A 5507-nucleotide genomic window follows, 5' to 3' on the forward strand; every position below is an offset into this window, starting at 1 on the left:
TTTCAAGCCTTTATTATTAGCATGAGGCTGCCTATTAGCCAGCTCATTAGGGCTACATAATACCAGCCCCATTGATAACAGATCTCTTCCCTACGGAGTGACAGGGAGGTTAGGCAATACATATGGTTGAAATTGTCCTGAGTTACCTTCCTCATCCCTCCAGGTTAGCAGCTTAGAGCTTCGTTTTGGGTTGTTGGCATACCCAATCCCTTGGAGGTGAGTAATGGACTCAGTCAGAGGCCAAGTCAGTGGCCAGCTCTGAGCTCTGATGATGCTCACATCTGCCCCTGTGTCAATTAACCCCTCAAAACACTTTCCTTCAATAGTTAATTTAAGATTGGGCCTCTTATTTGTAATAGACTGTATCCAGTAAACCTCAGGAGCACCAGGAGAACTCTGTCCTGCCTCATTAGTAACAGCCTTAAGAAACATAGGATAATAGGAACTAAGATAAGCTGAGCAAATTTTTCATAAGCAGGTACTATAATAACACCACGTGGTGAAGAAGCCATAATCTTTATTTCTCCTTGATAATTGTGGTCAACAGCACCTGGGTAAATCTGTAAACCATCTACAGTAACACTACCTTTGCCAATCACAAAACCCCAAGTCTCTGGAGGCAGTGGCCCATTAACTCCAGTAGACAGAATCTTAACTCCCATTTCTGGGGTTAATACTGTGTGCCAGGTGGAGAATAACTCTACTCCTGTATGTCCTGGCATTGCTTTGAGGAGCTCAGGTATAGATCTTCCTGACTTGGCAGTCTCTAGGCCCCATGTACTGCCTTTTGGTTCAAGAACAGGGCCTGGGGCTGGCCCCTGGACTCGTTTTTTTGAACAAGTATAGCCTTGAGAACCTTTCTTACATCTTTTCTCTCTGGCCCAATGTTTTCCTTTCTTACACCGATCACACAGTCTCTGTCCAGTGCCTGCCTGCTGCCTCTCTGCATTTCCTGACCTTTTTGGACATCAGCTTTTAAAATGGTTAATGCTGCCACATTGTAGCATTTCTTGCTATCCTGCCATTGTGCCAAAATTTTTGAAACAGTTGTGCCTTGTAATGCGGCCGCAACGGCTAAGCTTTGATTAAAAGTAGGCTCTATGTCCGCACAGAGGCGAACATAACCAGAAATATCCATCTGACCCCTGTGCGGTAGGAGAACTGCTCTGCACGTTGTGTTAGCATTCTCAAATTCTTATCACTGTGTGATAAGTGGGCCCTCTGCATAGGAGCTTCCAAGCCCTGCTGGCTGCCTGTTGTAGCCTAGCCACGAAATTTTGAAAGGGTTCTTCTGGACCCTGCTGTATGCTCGTCAGGTTTACGCTACCCTCACCTTTTGTGGGCAACTTCATCCAAGCCCTGCAGGCTGCAATAGCCACCTGGGCAAGCGCCCCAGCAGGGTATTCCATCTGCCAAGTCATTCCTTCAAACTGACCTCCCACAAGCATTTCAAGAGTCCAATCAAGATAATCCGCGTGAGCATTTTGCATGGCGATTTTCTTACTATGTTCATGCCATTCAGAATTCCAGACCAAATAATCTCCAGATGAAAGAACTGATTTGCACAATGTTTTTCAGCCCTGAGGTGTTAAATTATAATCTATGACATTACCGATTAACGCTTGGGTAAATGGTGCGCTGGGCCCATATCTATCAACAGCTTCCTTTAAATCCTTAATGATTTTAACATCAAAAGCTTGGTAATATCTATGTATATCGTTATTCTGACCTCTGCGTTCCACAACCGGACAAGCCAGCAACCCTGAACTGTCTTGCCCACACTCTAGGGCTCTGAGGAACACTCCCTCTAAGGGCAAATGTTCCGCCCTCAGATAGCTGTCTTCCTTTCTGCCTGCCTGCAATTTAAATCCCCTAAATTCGTCAATTAAATCTCGTATCTTGATATTGAGTTCTGCTCTACTTGGATGAGACCCGATTCGAAAACTTTCCCATGTCTGGGAGGGTGCAGACTTAATGTAAGTACGCTGTCTTCTAGTATAAGATGCAGCGAGTTTGCCTTTTGCAGAAGTTTGGGTCTCTTCGGCTACCGTACTATACAAGTCAGAGAAGGTTTGGACCTCTTCCCTATCCTTACTGCTCGAGTCTGTCTATGAGTCAGAACCTGTCATTTCTGAACTCGTAAGACTTATTTGGCTGTCTGAAAGATCCTCCTTCTGCTTATTTTTCTCATTTTCATTCATAATGTCCATAACCATCCCCCAAAGGTGGAGGGGAAATCCATCTACCTTATTATTTACAAGCGCTTTTCCTATCTTTTCCCAGGATTTTTTATTTATCCTGCTTAAACCCTCTAACCAAGGGCAGTGAGCTCGAATCAGCTCAGATAACTTTGCTAATGCATACTTTTTCACCCTAACTCCCTTTGTTCTGAGTAGCTTATCCACGTTCTGGGTAGCCACCTTTAAGACATGTGCCCCCATAGTTCCTCACCGTCGATAAATCCGTAGGCCACTAAAGTATTGGGCCAATACTTTTTCTACCTAGATCCCCGTAGCCTCCTCACACTGATTCCTGGCCAACGGTAGCTGAATCTCTTACCATGTGGAAATGGCCACGTCCATTTCCTTCTGTTCCCTTTTCTTCCTTTTTATACAGAGCTCTGTGTCCAACGGTGTGGTCCCTCAATCCATTTCTCCCGCGTCTGAGCCACATGTCCTGGGCACCATTATGTAGTGTCCTACCAGCGGATCTACACGGTCGTGGCACCTTCGAACTGGAGATTGGACCGGACCTGTGGGAATAAACGGGTCGAGAAACAAAGAGACAGACGCCAAGAAAATGTATCAAAGCGGCTTTACTTGGGGTGAAATGGGTTTTTATAGCATGCGGCAAAAATGAAACCACAACATTCAAACTTAGCACAATGCATAACATAAACACAGTAGCAGAAGAAGGGACGCTCGTTCTCAGCAGCAATACATCTCAGGTGTTCTGTTTAAGCAGGCAGTCTGTTTATGGTGCAAGGACTTCAAATAGTAGGCTTAGAAGTTAGCTGTAAGTCTGTCTTTGATTTCAGGAGGAGCTGCAGTGGGCTATTGTCTTGCACCACAGGTGGCCAGCTTCAGCCCGGGACTGTCAGATCACTTTCCATTCTCAGAGCTCAGGCAGAGGAACGCTGTTGGTTTGTTGCGGTGTTCGGGCAGAACAAAGGGAGCCAACAAAGCAGGAAAATTTTCCTCTTAGTGTTCAATTGGACTTTTAGTTTAAAGACATTAGGCAATAGAGGTGTGTTTTGTTGAGAAAACCAACAGTGTTTCTCGCTATGTTTCAAAGGCAGTTAATATCTTCTATGCGAAATGTATTTACTTTATGACAGGACTTTGTTTGTGTGAAATGTGAATGTGAATTACGTGAAAGTAAGTTCACCCACTGTCCTGTCATAAAGGAAATCCATTACGCATAGAAGTTACAAACTGCCTTTAAACCTTGTGAGATACATTCAGTTTCCTCTACAAAACACACCTCTATCGCGTAACATCATTAAACTAAAAGTCAAATTGAACACTAAAAGAAAACTTTTCTGATTAGTTTCTCATGAAGAACAGAGATGTATTCAGTTTCAAATGTTTTTTTTTCTTTCTGCTATAACACATTACACAGCGTTGTGTGAACTGTGAGTGCTTGAAAAGAACTATAAACAGTATCTAGTCATAAAAAAAAAATCAATAACACACAGAAGTTACTTCCTGCCATTAAAACCTAGTGAGAAACACTCTTGGTTTCCTCAACCAAAGGCACCTTTATCACATAATGTGTTTACACTAAATGTACAGTTAATCACCAAAAGGAATACTTTTCTGGTTAGGTTTTCCGAAAACACCAGCATTCATCGTGCACTGTGTTTTGTGTAGCGTCTATGTGAAAGTTGTTCTCTTTCTGCTATTACGCATTGCACACAGTCAGAGAAATGTGAATGCCAAAGTATGTGAAAGTAAGTTCAAACAATGTCCTGTCATAAAGTAAAACAATTTCGCATAGGTGTTCCTAACTGTATTTGAAACATGGTGAGAAACACTCTTGGTTTCATCTACCAAATGTGCCATTATCAACTAATGAGTTTAAATACAAGTACAATTGAACACTAAAAGGAACGCTTTCCTGACTTGTTTCTCAGAAAGAACACACAAGCATTCACTTTCCAATGTGTCTTGTGTAGCGTCTATGTTATAGTAGTTTATTTTCTGCCATAACACTTTGCACAGTGTTGTGTGAAATGTTCATGAATGTGAATGTACGTGAAAGTAAGTTCAGTCAGTATTCTGTCATAAAGGAAATCCATTCTGAATAGAAGTTACAAACTGCCTTTAAAACATGGTGAGAAATAGTCTTGATTTCTCTACAAAACACACCTCTATCACCTAATATCTTTAAACTGAAAGTCCAATGTAACACTAAAAAGAAAACTTTCCTGATTAGTTTCTTAGGAATAACAGAGATGCATTCATTTTCCAATGTATTTTGTGTATCATCTAGGTTGAAGTAGTTTTCTTTCAGCTATAACACATTACACAGTGTTGTGTGAAATGTGAAAATAAGAGTGCTTGAAAGTAAGTTCAAACAGTATCAGGTCATAAAGAAAATCAATAACAAATAGAAGTTACTTCCTGCTTTTAAAGCTGGTGAGAAACACTCTTGGTTTCCTCTACAAAAGGCACCTTTATCTCCTAATATGTTTACACTAAATGTACAGTTAAGCAATAAAAGGAACACTTTCCTGATTAGAATTTCAGAGAACACCCGCATTCACCTTGCTGTGTGTTTTGTGTAGCATCTATGTTAAAGTAGTTCTCTTTCTGCTATATCACACTACACAGTGTTGTGTGAAATGTGAAAGCAAGAGTGCTTGAAAGTAAGTTCAAACAGTGTCCAGTCATACCAGAAATCTGTTACGCATAGAACTTACAAACTGCCTTTAAAACATGGTGAGAAACACTCTTGGTTTCCACTCCAAACACACATCTATCGCCTAATGCTTTAAACTAAAAGTCAAATTCAATACTAAAAGAAAACTTTCCTGCTTAGTTTCTCATGAAGAAGAGAAACTAAGCGTACAGTTAATCACCAAAAGGAACACTTTCCTGATTAGGTTTTTCGAGAAGAACTCCAGCATTCACCCTGCAGTGTGTTTTGTGTAGCGTCTACGTTAAAGTAGTTCTCTTTCCACTATAACACATTGCACACAGTCAGAGAAATGTGAATGCCAAAGTATGTGAAAGTAAGTTTAAACAATGTCCTGTCATAAAGAAAATCAATTTCGCATAGAAGTTCCTAACTGCCTTTGAAACATGGCTAGAAACACCGTTGGTTTCTTCTACCAAATGCACCCTTATCACTTAATGTATTTAAACTACAAGTACAATTGAACACTAAAAGGAACACTTTCCTGACTTGTTTCTCAGAAAGAACACACATGCAATGTGTCTTATGTAGCATCTATGTTATAGTAATTTATTTTCTGACATAACACTCAGTGTGTGAAATGTGAG

Source organism: Mastomys coucha, unplaced genomic scaffold, assembly GCF_008632895.1.
Source record: "Mastomys coucha isolate ucsf_1 unplaced genomic scaffold, UCSF_Mcou_1 pScaffold22, whole genome shotgun sequence".
In the NCBI taxonomy this organism is placed as follows: Eukaryota; Metazoa; Chordata; class Mammalia; order Rodentia; family Muridae; genus Mastomys; species Mastomys coucha.